Here is a 24567-nt window from a genome sequence, read left to right as displayed (position 1 = left end):
CATTTATCTTGAAAAAACAAATATACTTTAGAAGAACGTTAGAAGTTACTAATGTCAACCATATGAAAATTAGTAAAGTTGAATCAGAAATGTGAATGACCCAAAGAAGAAATGATGGAGGATGACATAGTAGTGACAAAAGAAACGTTTGACCCAGTCTCCTTAGCTTAAAAAGTTTGTACATACCATATCAGTTTATTGCTCATCACAAATCTTCTATGATTAACTTGAAAGGGTTCCAGAAATTGAAATATCAATTTTTCCTAAAATATGGCAACTTTAAGAATAATCTCAATAGTAAAATTGGTTATAAGAAGAGTTTCTAAATAAATAGCATCTAAATTAGTAACCCTGACCTTATCTGATGTGTTCATCCAGAGGCCAGGTTGGAATGAAATGGCTTCTGCAATGACTGAGAATGTTTCTTATTGTAGCAGCATAAGTGTTACAGAAACAGAGGAGTCCAAAAACAAATCCCAGAGATTGCAGCTGGGAGATAGGGAAAAGGAAGCAGCTTTCAGGATGCTTTTGCATGCCTGGGGCTAGAGGCTGGAAGCTTTGTTGCACAAAGATCTGCTCTGAAACTTCCAAGGCTCAGGAAGATGGGAGGGGTCTTGGACTATGGGATGGTACGGAAGGAGCCTAGAGAGCCTACAGAGCCTGCTTAGGGTTCTGTGAATGGTTAGAACTGCTTGCAACACCCACTGCATCAGAGGACGCAGTCAGGGATATATAAGCAGCTGCAGACATTTTAGCTGGCATGCTTCCTCCATGTGGCTTGGTGGAGGGGGTCTCCAGCCTGCTTTAAGAGGCTCTCGCCATGAAGTTTTGAGAAGGAGAGGTGATCCACGCGGTTTGCAGGAAGAAGACAGTTTCCAAGGAGGCTGAGAATCCATGCGGTACTGCATTAAGAGCTGGAGGGAACCACAACACAAAAAGACCTCCCCAATCAGAATTGAATGATTGGCAGCTACCAGGAAAGCTGAACTGTGTCTAGGAAGTAGGTAAACAGTATCTCTAACTTTTCTAAAACTAACCTGGTTTGGTAGGGGGAGGCAAAACTATGTGTTTGTGGGTGTTTTAAAGAACATAAGACCTAGCGGCAGAAATCTGCAAATAATCTAAATACATACATCTGTTAAATAAACAATTCTTTTTCTTTTCACTAAACTCTGGTATTGAGACTTTTAATTCTGGCGGTGGGCAATCAGGCCCCTAACTAAACAGCCCTTGGGTTCCGTTTCAATCGGAGCAGCCCAGGGGTTCTGTTACATAAGTATAGCTTCAAAAATCTCGAACATGTAAGACAGTAGTGATCCTGAATTCTCTGCAATACAAATAGAGTTTTCAGCTTGCTGAAATGCTTTGTGGTATAGAATATATTTCTATAAATGTTTCAATGTTAAATAGTATTAAAAGATGTATTACTGAACATATTATAAGTATTCAATATTAAAACACTTTAAACCTTCTTTAAAAACTTTTTAGCTGTTTAGAAGAGAAGTCTGCTTTATGTACCTTTGTATATTAGATTGAAATTTCCATTTGCTCATTTTTGTATTGTAGCTTAAGCTCTACGAAAACTTTATCAATACTTTAGTTCAAAGTCATATGTATTCTTGGACATATTCAGAGTTTTCCTGTGTTATCAAATGATCCTGGCTAATACCAAACAAATAATGACAACAAAAATGTTCTCTTCAATGTGGTGAAGGAGAACAAATGAATAGACAAAAAGCTGTTCATTTTGGGTCATGCCCTAAAATCCTAGGAGGAACCAATTCAAATTCTATGCTGTTCACTTATCTGCTAAAATTGTCAGTCAGGAAATCCAGAACAAACTGAACCTACAAAATATCCAAGATGTACTATCTGTGTCCTGAGGCAAATATGGAAATTTAGGTAGAATTTTTTAAAAATCACAATAGTAAATCATCATATCACCAATTATCAACAATAACAACAACCACATACACACGAACGAGTGCTTGATTTTTCTAGGTCTCTAGAATCTGAACATAAGGGAAGCTGCTTGAATATCCTTCCAGAGACTTTCAAGTTTAAACAATGAGAAAGGCAGAGCTAAAATAAAACAAAGAGATTTCCCTCATTACTCTTCTTCGGAATGACTCTTCTATGATGTATAGCTATACTCCAAGGAGTAATCCACAAAATTAGCTCAAGGGGATGTGCTTTGTACTGTTAATTACTTTTCAATGTGTGAATTTTTTAGCTTAGTCTTACATTTTCTTAGAAATTTTATTATTTTACCCATAAGGAGTATATATCTTCAATATGTGAAGAAAGGGGATGAGGTTTCAATATAGATGCAAAGATCAGTCAAGAAAATTCTCCTTCTATCTTTATTCTTTCCTCTGCTTCTTTTCCTTTTTCTTCTTGCTTTTTATAAATCTTCCTGGTAATCAAATGCTTTTTGTAAAAATTATTTAAAAATCATTATTTCACCTAACAGGTACCACTTTGACATTTCAGATAGACATTGACTCACACTTCTATCCTGTGTCACAGTGCCATCTCATTACAGTTTTGCCAGTAGTGTGTGCTTCGTAATCTTTTTTTTTACAGTCGAAACTATTTTAACTTGTTGTTTTCATTACTACAAAGGTAGTTTCAGTCATATGTTTAATTCAGTTTTTTTGTATGTTATAGTGAAGATTTTTCTCATTGATTTGTGTTCTTTGTATTTTAATATGTACTAACTTTTTATTTTCATGATAGCAAATATTTCCCATTTTTCCACATGCTTTTTAATTTTAGTAATTTGTTTAATGAATAAAAGTTGTTAGTGTTTATGTAGTCTAGTGGTTGATCTTTTTTATTTGAGGGCTTTTTATTTACTTTTATACTTGTAAAGACATTATGCATTCAAAGATTTAAAATATTCACCTGCATTTTATAGCTATTATTTTTTTACAGTTTTCTCTTTGTAAAATTTAATTGCTTAATTCATTCTGAATTAATTCTGGGCTCTGAGTTGAGGATTTGCCACTTCTGTATCTCTGTACTCTGATTTATTTTTCTTCAGAGTGCTTATCACAGGCTGCTATTGTATTATTCATATTCCCCTAGAATGTCTGATGCTCGAGGTAGAGTTTCTGATTATTTTGTCCACTGCTATATCCACAGCAACTGGAACAGTGCTTAGTCACATACTTGGTCCTGAATAAATAGTTACTGAATGGATGAATGTAATATAAAATGATTATTTTGTAAAAATAGCTTATTTTTCCTAAAATTTACTATTGCAAACAAAATTTTCTCATCTACAATTATAATAATTTAACTAGACCAAGCTTTTGAAAGAATGTTTTTATTGGTATAACTCAAATCATCAAAATGGACAATTTTGTGGATGAGATGAGTAACTCAAGAAAAGAGGGCCTACCAGTCACACTTCAACTCACAATTAACATTGAAACAGACCCTGATTTTGTTTGGCAACTTCAATTATTTATAGAAGAGACAACATATATCAATAATAATAATAATAATAATAATATTTTGAAAATGTTTAGAAACATTAATTTTTTTTAATTTAATTTTTCTTGCATTTTTATATTCCCCTCCCCCCAGCAATACCACACTCTGGTATGTGTCCATGATTCCTTTTTCTTATTTGCTCCATCCTTCCGCCCCTCTAACCTCCCATCCCCACACCAATTAGCTCTCATCTGCTCTCCATCTATGAGCCTGTCTCTGTTTTGCTTGTTAGTTTGTTCATTAGATTCTGCATATGAGTGAAATCGTATGGTGTTTGTCTTTCTCTGATGGTTTATTTCACTTAGCATAATGTTCTCCAGGTCATCCCTGCTGTTGCAAAGGGTAAATTTTTCTTCTCTTTTATAGCTGAGTAGTATTCCACTGTGTAGATGTACCATAATTGTTTTATCCACTCACCTATTGATGGACATTTGGGCTGCTTCTGTATCTTGGTGATTATAAATAACATTGCAATGAACATAGGGATGCTTATGTTCTTTTGAATTAGTCTTTTGGGTTCCTTCATATATATTCCCAGAAGTGGAATAGCTGGGTCAAAAGACAGATCTTTTCTTTCTTTCTTTCTTTCTTTTTTTTTTGAGGTATCTCCATACTGCTTTTCACAGTGGTTGCACCAGTCTGTATCCCCAGCTACAGCACAAAAGGGTTCCCCTTTCTTGACACCCTCACCACACTTGTTTCTTGTTGATGTATGAATGATGACCATTCTGACAGATGTGAGATGGTATCTCATTGTGGTTTTAATTGTCATTTCTTGATGATTAGTAATGTTGAGCATCTCTTCATATATCTATTGGCCATCTGTATGTTATCTTTAGAGAAGTGTCTATTCAGGTCCTTTTCCCATTATTTAATGAGTGTTTGATATTTTGGTGTTGAGTTTTGTAAGTACATAGTACTGGAAGTCCTAGCCACAGCAATCATACAAGAAGAAGAAATAAAAGACATCCAGTTTGGAAAGGAAAAAGTAAAACTGTCTTTATTTGCAGATTACATGATACTGTGCATAGAGAACCCCAAATATCCCACCAAGAAAGTACTAGAACTGATAAGTGAATTTGGCAAAGTAGCAAGATACAAAATTAATGTCCAGAATTCAGTTGCATTTTTATATGCCAATAATGAACTAACAGAAAGGGAAATTAAGAAAATAACTGCATTTACAATTGCTCCAAAAAGAATAAAATACCTAGGAATAAACCTAACCAGAGATGTAAAAAACCTGTACATGGAAAATTATAAGGCATTGAAGAAAGATATTAAATAAGATACAAAATACATGAAAGCACATACCATATTCGTGGATGAGAAGAATTAATATCATTAAAATGTCCACACTACCCAAAGCAATCTATAGATTTAATGTAATTCCTATCAAGATTCCAATGGCATATTTCAAAAAACTAGAATAAATATTTCAAAAATTTATATGGAACCACAAAAGGCTCCCCACAGCAACAGCAATCCTGAGAAAGAATGACAAAGTTGGAGGAATCATGCTAATACCAAATTATACTACAAGGCCATAATAATCAAAACGGCATGGAACTAGCATAAAAACAGACACATAGATCAATGGAATAGAGTAGAGAGCCCAGAAATAAACCCACACCTTTATAATCAATTAATTTTCAATAGAGGAAGCAAGCACATACAATAGGCTAAAGATAGTTCATTCAATAAATGGTTTTGGGAAAATTGGACAGATATGTGCAGAAAAATGAAACCAGACCACCTTCTTACTACACACAAGAATAAATTTAAAAATGGATCAGAGACTTAAATGTTAGATTCGAAACCATAAAAACTGTAGAAGAAAACACAGCAATTTTTTATCAGATATATCTCCTCAGGCAAGAAAAATAAAAGAAAAAATAAACAAATGGGACTACACCAGACTAAAAAGTTTTGGCACAACAAAGGAAATCATCAAAAAATAAAAAGACAACTCACAAAATGGGAGAACATATTTGCTGATACTCTGATAAAAGATTAATATCCAAAATTTATAAAGAACCATTTATCTTTACTTTTCACCTTAAATTTTCTGCTGAAAGTAATACCATTTAAATACCAACTTTTGTCCCGTTAGTGTCTTTAAAAACACACTCTTAAAAATATATGTTTGGACTTGCAGCCAAGATGGAGGCATAGACAGACACACTGCATTTCCCTCCACAACTAAGAAGAAATACAACTACCTCAAAACTAGAAACAACCAGAAGTTCCAGAAAATAAAACTGCATAGAAGTCCAGAAAAGAAAGATCTAAAGAAGAAATACTCATCCAGACAGGCAGAAGGGGCAGAACCGAGGCAGAGAGAATACAGTGTGGTGGCAGCGGCAGGCCAGCAGAAAGTGCAGCCACACATTTTAAAAAGTCAGGAGGGACACGTGGGGGGCTTTCCCAGCTCCTCACCAGACCTTGCAGCTCACAGTCCCAGTACTGGAGAAGATCAAACCAGTGGGGGTTGGGGTGGAGGCATAAACTGCTGGCCTCAACAGAGTCCACTTGTTTAAAGGACCCTCACAGTCCCAGAAAGTCCACAGACCCACCCACTCTGGGAACAATGGCCAGGGCAGCAACTAGAGGGGCGCCAGTCCAGTGCAGAAGTGGGAGAGGTGCCTGGAAAAGGGGCGAGTGCTGAGCAGGCGGCATTGTTCCCTCTCAGACCCCTCCCCCACACACAGTGCCACAACATGGTGAAACATGTCGCTCTGTACTGACGAATCCCTAAGGCTCCGCCCATTATAATGTAACAGGAGCGACAGCTCTACCTGGGACATGGAGGCAAACAAACACAGGAGCCTGTCAGAATGAGGAGACAGAGAAGTATGGTCCAAAGGGGGCAATGGATCAAGTTCCAGTGGGAGAACTAAGCGAGGAGGAGATAGTCAACCTAACAGATGAGGAGATAGACAACCTAACAGATGCAGAATTCAAAACACTGGTGATAAAGATGCTCACAGGCTTGATAGATATGCTTGAGTATGGCAAACGCATAAGGGAAGAAGTGAAGGTTTTGCTAAGTGAAATGAAGAAAAATCCACACAAAACCAATGATGAAGGGAAGGAAACCAGGGTTCAAATCAATGATTTGGAACATAAGGAAGAAAAAACAGTCAACCAGTGCAGAGTGACTAAGCAAGAATTGAAAAAAATGAGGAAAACTTCCTAAATTTTGCGAAGGAGATGGACATACAGATCCAGGATGCACGGACAGTCCCGGGCAAGCTGGACCCAGAGGGGACCACATCAGGATGCATCATAACTGAGATGTCAAAGGTGAAAGATAAAGAGAGAGTCCTGGGGGCAGCAAGAGAGAGGTGGAAAGTTGCCTATAGGGGGGTGCCTATAGGACTATCAGCTGATTTCTCAGAGGACACTTTGCAGGCAGGAAAGGACTGGCAAGCAGTACACAATGTGATGAAAAGCAACCTACAACCAAGATTACTGTATTCAGCAAAGCTATCATTTGGAATGGAAGGGCAGATGAAATGTTTCCCAGACAAGGAAAAGCTAAAGGAGTTCATCATCACCAAACCATTATTATATAAAATGTCAAAGGGACTTACTTAAGAAAAAGAAGATCAAAACCATGAACACTAAAATGACAACAAACTTACAACTATCAACAACTGAATCTAAAAATAAAAACAAAATCTAACTAAGCAAACCAGAATAGGAACAGAATCATAGGTATGGGGATCATTTGGAGAGTTATCAGCTGGGGGCGGGGGAGAAATGGGGAAATGGTGCAGCGACTAAGAAACATAATTGGTTGGTACAAAAGAGACAGGGGTGTGTCAAGAATAGTATAGGAAAGGGTGAAGCCAAAGAACTTATATACAGGACCCATGGACATGAACTAAGAGGTGTGGGATTGCTGGAGGGAATGGGGATAGTGGGCAGAGAGGAGCAAAGGGGAAAAAATTGGAACTACTGTAACAACATAATCAATAAAATATACTTAAAGAAAAAGTAAAAAATATGTATTTGGTTCCTTATAAGAGAATTTTCAAATTTTGTGTAAATATAGCTTAATTATACCAATTAAATTTAATTATATGATTAAAATGTACTTATGACAATTTTATTTATAACTGTACATAAACACAACAAATGTGTAAGTTTTTTCTCTCTTTGGGAGGGTTAAAAATTACATTTATTTTATTCAAAGTATCAAAATATAATATTTTCTCTAAATACTTTTTTAAAAATGTAATATTGAAACATTGCTAAGCCTGGAAAGATGGAGCAAAATAAATATTTCTCCATCAGAATTGCTAAAGGACTCTATGCCTATATGACAAAATTAATCCACTTTTGCAAATAATATAAGCACTTCTTATTAAAATAAACAGAAGTCATATGATCCAGAAAATAATCAAACATTCTTTGTGTTTCTACATCTTCCAAAATTTCTCCTCCAAAATCCAAAGTCTCCCGGGAGTCTGGATTCATATTTGGTAAAGATGGAATTCTGTGAGAAATATGCATGATGATGAGCTAATTAATAAAAACCCTCTGTATTTCCTTAATCATTTTTTATAAATTGTATTTTCTCAATGTTGTAAAATTATTTTTCTGGAGACCAAACTATAAGTTCTTGTTAAAAGACAAATTAACATTGTTTTACTCTGTGTTATAACCTAGTGGTTTCTTTCTGAGTAATGCATTTATATCTGTCACCTGAGTCGCCGTCCATTACTTCACAATTGTTCCTTAGACTATATATATTATATCCCAACTTTTAAGCCCTTCTCTTTCTTTATTTGAAAATACAAATATATCCTAAAATGAAAATGAAAAGCATCACTTTCCATGAAATAAACTTCTTAATTTTAGTTTTCCTTCGGATAAGTGATGATGCAGAGGGTTTTGTTTGCCTGTCTGAGGCACATAGGAAAAAAACCAGTGCAGATTAGAAACATTGACATTTTAGCTAAGGTTCTACTGCTATTACTACCACCACTACCAAAATCTATATTTTCTGATATTTTTCCATATGCCAGTCACTGTGGTAAATACTTTCTTCAAATTCCTTCATCAATCCTTTCAGAAACCCATTTTACAGGTAACTTCCAAGAAGGTAAGTAACTTTTCCAGGGTTATTGGCCTGGCAAGCAGTAGTGCTAGAATTAAAATCAGGTCTAATATGATGCTTAGCTGTGTTATCCTTTCTGGACCTCAGTATCTCATCTATAAATGACAGGGTTAGTTTCTGTTTAAGTCTGGGTTTTGCTAAGCCCTGAATTTCTTTTCTGAAGGAATAAATCATGAGATAAAAGCCTAGTGCTCTGGTTGAAGCTGGGTTGGGAGTCCCAAAGTCTACCCTATCACTCACAGCTTACCCTTCCCCTGAGGGTCCGTAAGCCAACTCTTTTGAACCTCTACATACCATAAAACACTATTAGAAAACATTGGACACTTTTGGCTACCTTTGAAGTTTTTCTGGCTCTCCAAGTTACTAGCTCAGTGAGGAAACACATACATTTTTTAATTAGAACTGGCAACAGATTTACTTAAAGAATAAGCAGCCTGGTTGGCTACCCGGCCTCTCTTCGATTTTCTCTGTTGAGGAAATACTATGTTTTAATCCATGCATCCATATATGAAGAGACTAAGCATTATTTTAAATAGCAGCCTCCTATTCCTCTTTCTTGGAGCAGAAGAAACACAAATTCCAAATCTGAATCTCAGCAATGAAAGCATATACTAGATATACACAGTGACTTCTTATCAAAGGCAGAGTCTTTTATTGCTTCACTTAGGTGTAAGTTTGCTAGTAGCATCACTTTCAAGAATATAAGAAATAAAACTTAAGCAGTAGACTAAATCCCCTAACTTATTTACAATTATTCTGCTCCTGCCATTGTCTAGGCAGCATCATATCTGCAACGATCCTGAGTTTCAATTCTCTGCTCATCAGCCTCCTGGGTGGGAAAATAAGGCAAAGAGCAAGCTGCTTCTGAAAATAGCTATGGAAACATGTAGTCTAAGTCAACACAAGCATTGAATTCAGAAAACATGTGCTGAGTACCTATTAGGTATACATCTCTGTGCTAGAAGCTTGCTAAGGATAAGAAATCTAAAAACAGGCTTTCGTCTATCAGTGGCTTCTCAGTCTTGTGGAAAATGCAGATGTGCCACCATAGAAAAATTAAATATAATAAAAAATAGAAGTGTGTGCCAAAAATTACAGATGTGAAGTTAAGAGGGTGATCGGCTCTGTGTGGCAGAATCCTGGATGGCATTTAAACTAGACCTGAACAGCAAGTGAATGTGGGAAGGAAACCTAGGGGTTGGTGTGTAGTCGGTCTTCTTGTCTGAGGGAGTTTGTCTAGGGTCTTTGTTTTCACTGCAGTGCATTGAAATCCTGCTTCTGATGTGCCTCTCCAAAACTTGAAGGGGGCAGTCACTACTCAAGGGACAAGCAAGTAGCAATGACATGGGAGTAGAAACAAAACAAGGGGATCTCACAACCATTGTTGCCTCACTTTTCTTCTTGTGCCAATCCCATCATTCCTACAAATGCTGTTCCTTCAAGTGGCTCAAACATTTCCTGCACCCATACCACTTCCAACTTTATGTTCATGCCCCTTCCCATCTGAATTACTGTAAGAACCTCCTGGATATTCTCAGCACTTCCAGGTTTTTCTGCTTATATCTTAATATTTTCTTCCCAGGGAAGGGCTACTTAGGGGCATTTTCAAAGGTAAAAATCTGATCATGTCATCATCCAGATCAGCTTTCCAATGGCTGTTCATTGCCCTCAGGAAAAAACCCAAACTCTGGATGACACAGCTTGTCCGATCTCTTTCCCCATAGTAGATGGATTTCTAAACTTACCTCTTGCAATTCCTCCACTAACACTAGATGCTAAAGTTGCACTGAATGCACTGAACTGCTTGCAAGTCATCACAATGATTCATGCTCTTTCTGGATTCTGTTCTACTTTATGGGCTAACTTATTTGTCTGATGGGTCCCTGTTTAGATGTTGCTTATTTCTAAAGACCTTCTTGAACCTCTGTGACTTGATTAAACTCCCTTCTCATGGACTTCCACAGACCCCTGTAATTATTGCTATTGCATTCCATATTATTTTGCATTTATTTGCTTGCCTGCTTGTGTATATCATCAATAAGATGAGACTGTATTTTGTGAAGGGAAAAAGGGAAAAAGAAAGAAAGGAAGGAAGGAGGGAAAGAAAGATGGGAGAGAGGGAGGGAGGGAGGAAAAAAGGAAAGGAGTAAGGAGAAAAGGAAGGAAAGACAGAAGTAATGGAGTAGAAATGAGACACGGGGAGAATACTATTACAGCAGTAGTCAAGAGATAAATGCATGTGGATAAAATCCCAGTCTCCTGTAGAAAATTATATTTTGTTGGAAATTAGCTGGCAGGTCAGCTTTCTCTACGTACAAGGATAGAGAAAGGAAGGAGTATGTATACAGTAGTACCTCTCTATATCACAGTTCACTTATCATGGCCTCACTGTATCGCGGGATTTTTAAAAATATTATATTTAATTATTTATCTCGGATTTTTTGTTATATCGCAGGATTTTGAGGTACTGTATATATATGTTGTTAAAGTTACGTAGGTTTAAGAGTGTAGAATATGTTTAAGAACATAAGTAGTGTTTATAAAAGTGTGGAAAAGGTTAATAAGGGAGTGGGAAAGGTTAATAAGGGGCTGGGAACAGTTTCTAAGTGTGTGGCAAGGGTTTATAAAGCCTTAAAATATATATAAATACTAAAATAAATTTAAGGTTTTTATTTCGCGGATTTTCACCTATCGTAGGGGGTGGGGTCTAGAACATAATACCCACGATAAGTGAGGGAATACTGCATATCTCTATGGTATTAGATTTTTGCTTTAAATTTCTTCTCTAGATTATATATTATAACATAGTTCTTGTTCTTCAAGATTAATTTGTTTATCAGTCTAGAGTTATGGATGTTGCACAGCTTGAAAAAAGTATTTGTTTTTGGTGTGTGTATTGACATTAGAGTTGATAAAGAAAATTGGGGATCAGCACTAAGGAGAGAGAGAACTTGAAACTTAGACTAAGATTTCTCCTCAATGAAGCTCAACTCTCTAATTGAACTATGCAGTATTTCATCTAAAATGATAATATTTTATGAAGATTTTGAGAAACAGTCTCCCTTTGATCTTTATCCACTGTATAGGACCGAATTTAGTAGAGTTTATGATCATACATCAAGCAGATTTTTAAAAAGTACCTTTCCTTTAAAATATGTGGAGCGTCATCTTAGTTCCTTTTTCATGGCATTTGCCAAATTCTGTAACTCTTCTATTGGATATTTTAGCATCTAAGATTCTAGTTCTATGTTAACAAAAGGTTTGTGCCAGCTCTCGGCTGATTTTATAAAGTAATTTTTCTTTACTCAGTGCCCTCAGCTTGACTAGAATCTAAGCAACCTTTCACCATCTCAATGGTCAATGAATGCCTTTCATCAAAAGTAAAGACATTAAAGAAGAAAAAAAGACAAAAAAAAACCCACATGTATTTTAAGAGATTTCAATATGATATTTTAGTAAGTCAATTTCATGTCACCATCTTGAAAATTTACAGCAGTCAGCAATGTAAACATGTACTTGACAAATGCCAGCAGCTTGCAGACTGCAGAGTTCATCTACTCATTCAGCGAGACAGATGTTTCATTTAATACTCTTCATATTATAGATTAGGATTATATTTTTTCTTTTCCTGTTTTTTTGAAAGGAGAGAGGGGAAATTTTCCTGACATGCTACTAATATCATCCCACACTGTGGGCCAGATGGCAAAAAATGCAAAAGCTGCAGCTTGGTTTATGTACTATGTTGTGGAGAGAAAGGAATTTTGTTTCAGAATGAGTTTCAGCTTCATCATTTGTTACTCTAATCTAAACAAGAGTCAATGAATAAAGTAGTACCAGCCAAATTTAAAAAAGTCCTTGAGAGTGCTTTAAAATGAAATGCATCTGGACAGAGTGCCTTATAGCATACCAACCTACCACATCTAGAAGAGACAGAGGATAAGATTTGAATGGCTGCTTTAGTGTAGGGCCCTTTACAAAGATATTCAGAGATTAAAAAAATCTTACATATTATATTTCTGCCACTTTTTGGATAAGATTTTTAGAATGCTTTATCCTTCTGTTTTTAATATCAGTTGCATCATTTGAATTTAGGATTATGACTGTTGTGCTCCTGAAATTCCACAGCTTTCCATCAGATTTCTGAATGGACACAAAACCCCAGTAAATTTAAGATTAAACAAGAGTCTCTGGGCATTTTTGCTCTGAATATTAGTTATGCACATCCTGGAATGTTCTATGGGTGTTTTTATCACTTATAGAATAGGAAACAAGCAGGGGTATGTCAAGAAGACCACTATGGTTTTCCTAACTGAAAGTTTGATTTAACTGGGGAGAGGAAGAATATTTCTATTCTTTAAACACAATGAGACAAATGTTTCTGCTGGAAACAAGCTTATCTACCAAGCCACAGCTCTGAAAGCAGCTGATACCCATGTATGTGTCAGGCACACCCAGCCAGGTGCAGCAGGGGCACATCCTGATGGGGCAGGCTGATGTTCTACCTTGATAACCACATGCTCTAACTTCGTTTTTTTTCCCTTTGTTGTTTTGTTACATGATCTGGACAACTTTTACTGACGTGCTTTCAGCCTTCCCCAACTTATCCCCTCCCAATCTTAGTTACAGAAAATTTTGTCTTCTGATACTCAACATGCCCACTTACATTTTCCTCTAAGGAGAGTTTTGGACTTGCTGGACTGGTTCTCAGATGTTTTGTGATGCTGAATCACAAGAATGGGAAGGAAGAGACGGAAACAGAGAGAAAAGAGAAAGGGGGTAAGGATTCTAGATTGCTGGGTCTGGATCCACACTTCCCTCCATTGAGAAGCATCTGGATCATTAGAAACTAGAGAGGGTATTTTAGAGAGTTCTGTTAGGCTAAGATACCATATACATGAAAGAGTTAGGAGTGGGCAGAAATAAAACCACAGCAAGTGTTGAAGAGAAATGGACAAGAGGTCCCCAGGTGAGACTAAGAAGTAGCTATGAAATGTAGAAAAATTGGGTAGGAATATAAAGTAGTTTTGAGAATGTTGCTATGATTTTGACATGTATTACATATAATGATTTTAATCAGATGTAAGTAAACATTAAAATTGTTTTTAAGAAAGTTTCTTCTGGCTCCTGATCTCTGAATATGGCTCAGTGCAGATACTAGGGCACAAGGAACCTCACACCTAATGAGGATTCTACTTGTTCTTCTTTTCTCTTTGGCTTTATTATCAGGATTATACATTAGAGAGATAATGTATAGGTGTCTTGAAACAAGCAAAATTTTATCAGTATCAATGTTAACTGTTGAGTGAAGCATACATTTTTTAAAATAATTACTCACCTTAAGTTCATCTCCCTTCACTGATAGGCATACATGCAAGCATTATAGCAAATTTTATCAGTGGTTAAGAGAGAAAGTCCCTTTCAACCAGCTATAAGCTTTTGGGAAAATATGTCTATTTCCCAATATTTCACACTTCAGTATAGTTACACAAGGTCAGCAGCATGGGGATCATTTAGGGCAGCAGTTTTCAGAGGTCAGTGCATGATAGAACTTTTACTAGTTCACAGTAAAATATAAAAAAATAAGGACAATGTAGCAAATTTATCAAAAAGCTAAGTGCATTTAGTTTAAAGGGGCATATTGCTACAGTTTTTGTGTTAAAATATCATTTCTTCTGGGAAATGACAGTGTTAGTAGGTAGTAACATTATTAGAGCAAAATATATGTTAACCATCCCCTTTTAAGTAGCTCATGTTCTTTGAAGTTTTTTCTGATGTATGAACTTCAAAATGAAGCCTAGAGACAACTAATTCAGGGTTCTAATGCTTCAACATCCTAAATGAAACCTGTAGACACAAAGAAGCCTAACTTCATATTAGTGTAACTTCTAGTCATTAGCAAAATTCTAGTTCAATAAATTAAATTAGCAGAGGTACACAAAGATAAGGAAAATATTTTAGTAGAAGAATAATGTATGTTCTAAGTGAAGCTTCTACTCTAGAGAGGTACAATTGTTCAGTGAATGTTTGTTTGATGAATGAATAAACAAATAAACATACTTAACCTAGATAGCATACTGATAGTGGGTATGGAGAAAAAGATGCAACTTGTGCATTTCACTACTAAGGTACTTTTTAGTATCAAAAATATTTAAAACATAAAGAAAAAAAGCAGACTAATTTAACATCCATGTACTTACAACAATGAATTACAAATATTAAAACTTTATCTTATTTCCTTGAAAACTTTTTTCTTTAAGGAATAAATATTAAAATGATGTTGAAATTCCCTTCTTTTCACCAATCACATTACCTCTTTCTTCCTGAAAACTAACCGTTACTCCAAAATTAAGATGTTTTATTTCAGGTATGCATCATTCCAAGGTATTTTTTTTTAAATGTGTCCACAAAATATAGCACTATTTTGCATGGTTTAAAAAGTTAACTAAATACTGTTTTTATTGTAGTTATCCCTCTGCAATTATTTTATACATGTTATTTTAAACTTATTAATATTTAACTGTGTAAATCTAGCTAATTTAATTAATATATAGATACTCAATAATATGCATATATTCAATTATATTATGCATTACCAAATTACTTTCCAAATTATTTCTCAAATTTAAATTTTAAACAATGATATATCTGAGTTTATATTCCCTCACATCCTCATCACCATTTATTACTGTTAAACTTTAAAATTTTTACAAATGTTTTGAGTATGAATTTTTTTCTTTATTGTTTTGTTTCAAATGGTGAATATATTTGGCAGCATAACTCAGTGCTCTTCTTGCTCATTTTTCTCTACTACACAACAGAAAAATATCCCCAAAACTATTTGTGGGTCAAAATATTTGTCATGTCTCAATTTTTTAATTTACTTGGTTTTAACAACTTTCAAATATATGATAAACAGTACCTTGATAATTGTTTTATACTGTCTTGATACTGTTCTTTGTTGAAATTGTTAGAAACATAATGGAAAAACTTTATTATGTGGAAACTATATATCACAAAAATTGACTATTTAATGTACAGTTATAAGATAAGCTTCTAACAGCTCTTTATATTACTTGATATATAATGATCAGATTACTCAAAGAGATAATGGGTTATTTTCAGATCTTAATAAATATGGTAATTTTAATGTTTACTAAATTCCTGTAATTGTAGAAGAAAACAATTCATAAATATAAATTTTACTACTATTAACATATGTTTCCATTTTCTACCAATGTAAAAATCTAATAATTATTGCTAAAACTATTCCCTGAAATTAAGTACTCTTTGATAAATAAGGAATAAGAATGCCATTTATTTCTTTGCATTCTAAAGGCAAATATATCTACTTATTATCCTTTTTAATAACCTGACACAATGACAATAGAATAGAAGGTTGTCACAGCATAATAGTGCTTGACTGAGAAATTAATACTGAGGTGAAGCAAAAGCATTTATCAAAAATAAGTGTCGAAGTGAAAGGGAAATGGCGATTTTTTTTTTAAGTGAGAGACATTGATCCTGTGATAATGTTCTATTAAAATGACTTTATTTCTGTTACACTTATTGACTGATTTTGACATAATTATTTTTTTAATAGAATCTGATACACTATGGTCCAAATCATGTCTTAGAGATTTATTTACAACCTGTGCTCCACTTTAGCACTGTGACATACATTTTCAAAGCCTGAAATAAAATAAGATAATAGCACCTCTTACATCTGTTATTCTTCCTCCTATCTCAGCATCTGAACCTTAATCTTCCTTTATGAACGTTACTGAGTTCCTCTGAGGAGAACTAGAATAGCGATGCCTGGTACATTTTCTTCATTCTTAGGTGCCTAGCCCAATTTCCATTGAATGAGGTCTTGAAAAATATGGATTCCACAACACCATTCATAGTTGTCTAGAGAAAGCACAATATTCCAGCTTTACTCCCACACCTATTGTATTGTACAGCTGAAAATATAACATATAAACATAAAAATTTAAAATAGTCTCATGTGGCCACCTCAAGGCTATAATTTTTTCTACAAATGAATATTTAGCAGTTTTCACATTTAGAAGACTACCATTGTCTACAATTATTTTTTTACATAAAGTGCTGCCAGATTAATAAAGTTTAAAAATATGAAAATAATGTGGAAGTTATAAAGCTTGGTAATTTAAGAAATCACATTATAGGCAGGATAAGTATTTGAGTAATCTTTGCATTAGCATATTACTAGTATACAGGGATTTGTATGTAGTATATTTTCAATAAATAATCATTGTTATTAAAAGAAAAATGTTCAAAAAATGAAAATCTTATTATTTTATATGAGATCTGAGCAAGCTACCTCAGATCCTGACAACCTCAGACTCTTCTCCCAACAAGGACGTGATGCTAACTAAAAAGAAAGGAATGTTTCCTTAGTAGCCTGGGAGTATCTCTGAGTAAGACACAAATATGTCTGAAGGTCTGACCCTGGAAATACTTTCATGGAAGCCTCAATTTAGGTGAAAAAGATTAAGAGGTACAATTTGTCAGTCATAAAAATAGTCACAGGGCCCTGGAAGGCTAGCTCAGTTGGCTAGAGCAATGCCCTGATATGCCAGAGCTGCAGGTTTCATCCCCAGTCACAGCACATACAAAGAACAACCAGTGAATGCATGGATGGATGGAGCAACAAAATAATATTTCTCTCTCTCTCAAATCAATAAATAAAAGTTATAAAAATTAAAAATAGTCTCAGATTTAAAGTACAGCATAGGGAAATATAGTCAATAATACTGTAATAACTATCGCACCAGATGGGTAAGTGCTACATTTATCCAGGTGATGATGACTTTGTAAGGCATATAAATGTCTAACCATCAGGTTGCACATCTGAAACTAGTATCTATATTATTGTACATAAGCTGTAATTTTAAAATAATTCAATAAAACTAAATAAACATTAGGGAAAAAATCCTTTAATTATTTTGAAATTTTTATTTTGTCATCATCAACATAATTACCTTTGTTATATTTTTAAGGTATTGTTCTAATTCATTAAATGCATTTTACCGGCCTATAAATAAACAAATAAATAAAGCAGCCCTTGTAGATCAGAGAAACTCCAACTCTACAGAACTTCATTTTTATGGCATAAAAGGCAATTTTCTGAACATGTGAAAACATCTTTACATTTGGTTCATTTTCAATACATTTTTACTTTTTAAAACAATACTTGCTGATCTTATCAATGAGGTAAAAATTAGATTTTGTTTTTATATTATATAACAGAACTACATTGTTCTAATAAATCTTAACCTGAGTTTTGTTTTATGCTTCACACACACACACACACACACACGCACACACACACACATACACACACACACACACAACACAAACACACACACACCTATTTCTAGAATTACAATTCTACTCCTTGGTTGTTTTCACATGAATGACATTTTAGCATAAGGCACAAGAAAGGAAGAGACAGTTACTAGTTCTTATGAAAACACACCAAAAGTATATAAAATGTAATCTACAGCAAGATATTTGTTGTATAATAATAGCCTTCCAGTCTGTCTATAATACATACCCAGTTGGTGGTCAATAAATATTAATTGATGATAATGATCATTTGAAAAAGCCATTGAACTTGCTTGAAGAAGTGAAACTGTAATGAATGTCTAATATTTGAATTGTGCTTCACCTGAAAGAGAAACTGGTAAATAGAGGCAATGTGCATTGCTTAAAGGTTTACCAATTTTCTGTGACTCATAAGGTGTTTTTCTTTTTTTGTACCTTGGTGTTTTATATCTTGAGTCTCGCACAGTGCCCACCTCCTGTGTAAAATTTACACAAGCCTTGAAAGATTGTGGAATATCCAAGGAAATAATTTTTCAGTCGATTGAGTTCTTAATGGAAAAAGCTCTCTGAATGCTATCTTACAAATTAGAAGATCCCCTGCTTTTTAAATAGTTCAATTGAAACCAGCTTTGTATTTATCCTTCAGGTCATTCAGGCTGAAATGTTGTTAAGTCTTAAGTCCAAAAGTCAGACTTCTAAAGGTAAAATGTCAAGTCCTTTTAGGCTTCAACTGACCTTTTAAACCAGATTAGGGATTTGAAGTATTACACATGGATTTCTACATTTTATATCCCCATATTTAACAAATGATCAAATATAATTCCCAAGAATACTATTTTTACAAGCTTGACATTTTGGGTCTGAGAGGTGGCTGTCTTAGTCTTTTTACATAAATTTACTGTGGGAGAATACTTTGGTTTTCCCACCTCCATTTCCTTGAAGAAACTTTGTTTTTCAGTATGAGGAACAATAACCAGGGCCTTAAAAGAGTCACTAAAAGATACAAAATGACCAAGTCTTTATATCTCTTTAACTCAAGACCTAACCCAGTGATAATAAACACAGTACATTCTTTGTGTTGATGACAGTGGTGATTATACCCATGCATGTCCCAGATGGTAAGTTTCTTGAGGCTTTGCTTATCTTTGTGTTCTCCACAGGATTTTGGCCCATAGTGATTCATAGTATTGAATTCTCTTGTTCATTTATCATTCTTCTCTATTGGTTCCCAACCTTGACTGAACATTAGACTCATATGGGAATATGTTTTAAAAACACACAAAAATTTAGGCTCAGACTGAACTAAATCAGGATCTCTTATCAACTAAATTAGAATTTCTAGTGATATGATCCAGACATCAGTGATTTTATTTGTTGATTTTAGGGAGAGAGAGAGAAACATCAACTTTTTTATTCCATTTATCTATGCATTCATTGGTTGATTCGTGCTTGTGCCCTGACGAGGGATTGAACCTGCAACCTTGGTATATTGGACAACTGAGCTATGTGGCAAGGGCTGACATCAGTTGTTTTTAAACCTCTCCAGGTAATTCTTATGTAGGGCCAAGGTTGTGAACCACCCCTGAAACACTAAGAACTATGTAGTAATATTTATACATATTATTAGAAATAATTCAATCATGAAAACAAGGAGTAGAGGATTTAATTACCTTGACATTAACTTCTAATACTCAACAGAGAGAAGGCCCCAATAACAATTTAGTTAACAAGTACTTATTGAGATTTTTCTATATGCAAGACAGCATAGAAAAAACAACAGTCCTAGCTTTGAAGCATAGAATTCAGTAGAAGACAGAGGACATGGACTTTCCTATCTGTAAAGTATCCAGCCATGTAATGGGAAAAATAGAGACATTTATTGAAGAAGATACAAGAAACTTGTACATAGGACAATGACACCTCAGTCCCCTTCAAAGTAGGCACCTTGGGATCTCACACAGTTCTCCCAGAGTCATTAGCAACTGCAACACATTGTTCCTTCTGCTCTGGCAGCAGAAGCTGCAGAACAAATTTTGCCACAATACGTTTTGTACCAAGATCCTGCATCAAAATCTCGGACACAGAAGTTTTTGAAATCCCCAGGTCAGCTTCTAGTTCTCCCACTGTCAGTCGCTGATCTGTGCTGACTGCAGACTGTACGTGTTCAACATTCTTAGGTGTTCTGCTTGTTGCAGGCCTTTCAGAACATGGGTCACTTACAACAGATTCTCAACCATCTTTGAAGCATTTGTGCCACACTTTTATTTGTGCTGCACTCATTGCATCATTCCCAAAAGCCTTCTGAATCATCTGAACAGTTTCCGTAGAAGAATGTTCAAGCTTAACACGAAACTTGATGCAGATTCATTGCTCTACTTGCTCAGTCATTTTGAATGTGACAGCCACATACTACACGTGCTCACTCAATAGCGTCTACCTCACCCACTGACAAGTACAATGAAGTTGTCATTATTCACACAGGCTGCCAGATTACATCCATGTCACACAAATCATTTTCATTATGTTAAAAATGGCTGGACTTTTCCAGACAGACCTTGTATCTATCCTATGTATATTTCAATACTCTCAAATGTTTGCATGGGCCATGGTTAGTGAGAGTCATGATTTCAAATAAGTAAAATAAGGAGAAAAAAAATCTAACACTTCTCCCCAACTCTTCCATGGCTTCATACAACTCTCTACTCACTCATTTTTCTTTTCATGAAGTCAAGATAATAATCATAGCAATAAATTAATAAATAATCTTTTTTAGGGCTTTGGTTCCTTTTACAAACCTCTTTTACCCAATAACAAGTTTCAGCAACAACTCTACAATGCAGATCTGTTTCTGATCTCCGTGAAATTCTCACTCCCAGAAAATGATGGTATATAGTCAGGGAAACTGTAAATAGTAGCAATGTTTAAGAGCAGGAAATGAGTGGCAGCAAGGGTAGAAAGACTGAATTACTCACAAATGACATCATTCATTGTAAAGGAGAATGAAATATATTATAGGGCCAATTGAGGCTTGTAGATCTTGATTGTTTGTAGACCATTTTCCAAAGCTACAATCAGACTTCCATTTTGATATCTACTGTGATGCCAAAAGAAATCAAGTGTTGGGAACCCAAACTTTCTGATTTTCATTTAATGAGACTATGAAAGGCTTTGGTTACACGTTGACTTCCTGTCTGGTTTGCATCAACAGGTTATAAAGTTACCCCAATTTTTGCTGAGAATACCAAGGCACACCTTAAAAATCATTTTTAAATGGGTCATTCGTAATCCATTAAATGAAAACAATTCAGATGTTAGAGTCTAGAAAGATGCATTTTTGACATGTATCTTGAATAACAAATATGAATGTCTGGGTAACAAGCAGAAAAGCTCTTTTAAGGTGGAGGCATGGCATAAGCAAAGATGTTGAGAAATAAAACGGAAGACAGACTCAAAGAAGGAAGAACCATCTATTTGCAAGAATACGGCTTAACACAGAGACCTTAACACACTGGATGCTCTAGAAGAGAGTTTTGTCTTGATGGACAATGTTGAATGACTTTTAAATATTCTCTGTACATATTACAATATTTTGGAAAGAACCAGAGAGGTAACCTAGTCTAACACCATCACTTTGTGAATAAAAATAAGGCCAAAACCTAGAAATAATAAAAGAGAAAGATATGTTGAATACACTAGCTCATGACAGAACCAGAGGCAAAACATAAAGGTCCTGAATCTTTTCACTATAATGTCCAATCTTAGAAACTCAAAGTTGATTATTAACTATTCCACTTATATGGGGAATCATCTGCTTCCATTTTTCCTAGCTGATACTTTTCTGCATTTATAATTTGCTCATTTGAATTATTTGAACTAAGGATTATTATTATATTCAAAAGAATATGTATATATATAGGCCAGTTATGCTTTCTTCTTTTTAAATTTATCTACTACTGTTTGTTGTTTTTGTCATTCTTATTGTTTTCACCAGATTCTTTCTTAACTCTAAAAAAATGTAGGTTTTATTTTTAAAAATCACAGTTCCAAAACAAATCAAATTATAGGGTGCCCACCAACAAGAAGTATGGATTATTGTTAATAATCTGTTTTTAATGAATTACAAATTATACTCAAATAACTTCTTTAAAGTTGTAGATGAACCAAATATCTCAAATGTTTGTGGAAAGGTCTTCATTAATCAATTGTACACTCAGTTCTCAAGGATGATTTATATCCAGTCTTGTGTGGTAGAAGATAAAAGTTTGATCTCTTGAGCTCTCTCTCAAAAAGGAATTAGAATAATAGATATTTCAATATTGTCATGAACTCTTACCTCTTTAATTTTTCTTGGTCAAAACTAAAAGACTTTATTGATTAAAGAAGGAAGATATTGAGTTACTATTAAGAATGAATAGGGCAATATTATTTTTAAATAATCCATGCAGAAGATAAAGGACTTCAGTATCATATGAGAATAACATTGAGGATCTCTGCATGGAAGAATTAGCTAATAATTATCAGTGTAACATTTGCTGCACTGAATTAAGATACTTGGTGTACATCTAATGGCACAGAAGTGAGTTAACGCCTCCTACCTCTCTACTTCCATTTAACATAGAAGTCACCACGTAAATAGCCATGTCTTTTATAGAGAGAAGAATAAAAAGTAGGAAAAATAGACAGGAAATACAATTATACTTTTTGATTAAAAAGTATGTCCTTTCTCATTGAAACAGTAAACATAATCTTACTTTTATTTTAAATTGACTTGAGCAGTACCACATACAAGCTATGCACTGGACTGAGGCCTAAGAACATAAAGATACATAAATTACACTCCCTGTTCTTGAAACACGTAACATTTATCTGGGGTTATGGAGAACTAAAATTAAATGTGATATTAGAAGAACAGTAGCTAACAGCTCAGAATTTGGAGTTAGAAAGGAGTGTTTTACAATGTAGCTCTTCTATTTACTACACCAATGGCCATGGACAAGTACCCTCATTTGTGTCATAGTTAATGTATATTGTGCCTATTCCACTTATCAGACAATCTCCTAAAGGTCTCCTGTGTATTAATCATTAAATCCTCACAATAATTTTTATCACCCTGATTTTGTGGATGAAGAACCAGAGACATCCGAAGTTTATGTAACCCATTCTAAGCATGAGAGCTAGTAAGTGGTAAAAATAACATTTTAATTAAAGCAGTTTACTTATTAGCAATAGTACCTGTCCTCCAGGTCAGGCTAAAAGGAAAAGATAAGATGAAAACTAAACTGTTTAGCAAAAAATTTGGCACAAGATAAACACTGTAAAGTTGATCTGTATTTACCGTTATTACCATTGTTGTAACTGTTATCGATGTTATGGTGATTACTAATACTAATAGTTCAATCTCCTTGTATGTAAAAAAAAAATTCTGAGGGGTAGGTAACATATTGATAATACAACTGACTTCACCAAGCACACAAAATTATTTTTTCTTAATAAATAGAATGATAATTATAGCATATACAAACTAATGTTTGAAGGTTGATTTAAAATTTGTTTTTCCTTCAACCTCACTGCACCTCTCTCTTTGGAGGCATTTTTATTCTATTATCACTTTCATAAAACAAACCAAAAAAAAGGGGGCTCTGAGAAGGGGAAAAGTAAATTATAAAGTGACTAAGACACAGCAAAAATTGAATACATACTGAACAAACCAAGAAATGTGAAAGGGTTTTTTCCCTAATATTTTCCAGCCTTCAAAAGAACTGAACATAGATGGAAAATATTCATGCTGTGTGAAAATATCCTTAAAGTATTGAGGCAATCTAGTGAAGGAGGAGGAATAACCTCTTCCCCAAGCCAACATCAGTGATTTTGGTGTCATATAGATTGAAAAAAAAAACTGCTTATTTAACTTCATATTTTAATTTCTCAGTTTGGTGAAACGTTACCAGAAAAAGACAGTGTTGTTTATTTCAACTTATAACCACAACTTAAGTGCGGTCAAGATGCTCGTTCTTACTGAAAAGCAATTTTTCAGTCTATAAAATACAATGACTCTCTCCCTCAAATGTAAAAGTAATATGAATTTTAGTTAAGTAAAATTAAATAAGATATTATGGGGTTCACGGATGAAAACTTTTCAGAACTCCAATAATAATTTTATTATTATTACATCTGTACTAGAAGACCTCAGAGGGTTGATAAGTCCCACTCCTTCCAAATAATTGTTGGTTCAAACATGCTGGCACCACAGGGAGATGTTGCAGCCAGCTGGGAACACTGCTTGACTCTTACTTCTTTTTTTTTCTTTACTCTTTTAGTCTACACGTTCCCTGCTGTTTGAATCTGTAGTTTAGCAATAAGAATTAAGTATTTTCATTGTGCTATCTTTTTAATTAATATCTTATTTCACTTATTATCTTAAATAATTTTATAGAAAACAAAGAAATAATAATTAAATTACATTTAGGAGATTTGCTGGAATAGAGATGTTGATGTTACTTATTTAAATGCGTGGGACTCTCCTCAGATGGAAGCAAAGGGAAGAGCTGAGTGGGCCAGGTGTGTCTGTTCTGGCGCTTCCCGGTGGTGAG

Source organism: Furipterus horrens, unplaced genomic scaffold, assembly GCF_987537825.1.
Source record: "Furipterus horrens unplaced genomic scaffold, mFurHor1.1.pri manual_scaffold_7, whole genome shotgun sequence".
In the NCBI taxonomy this organism is placed as follows: Eukaryota; Metazoa; Chordata; class Mammalia; order Chiroptera; family Furipteridae; genus Furipterus; species Furipterus horrens.
This window is presented reverse-complemented; position numbering follows the sequence as displayed.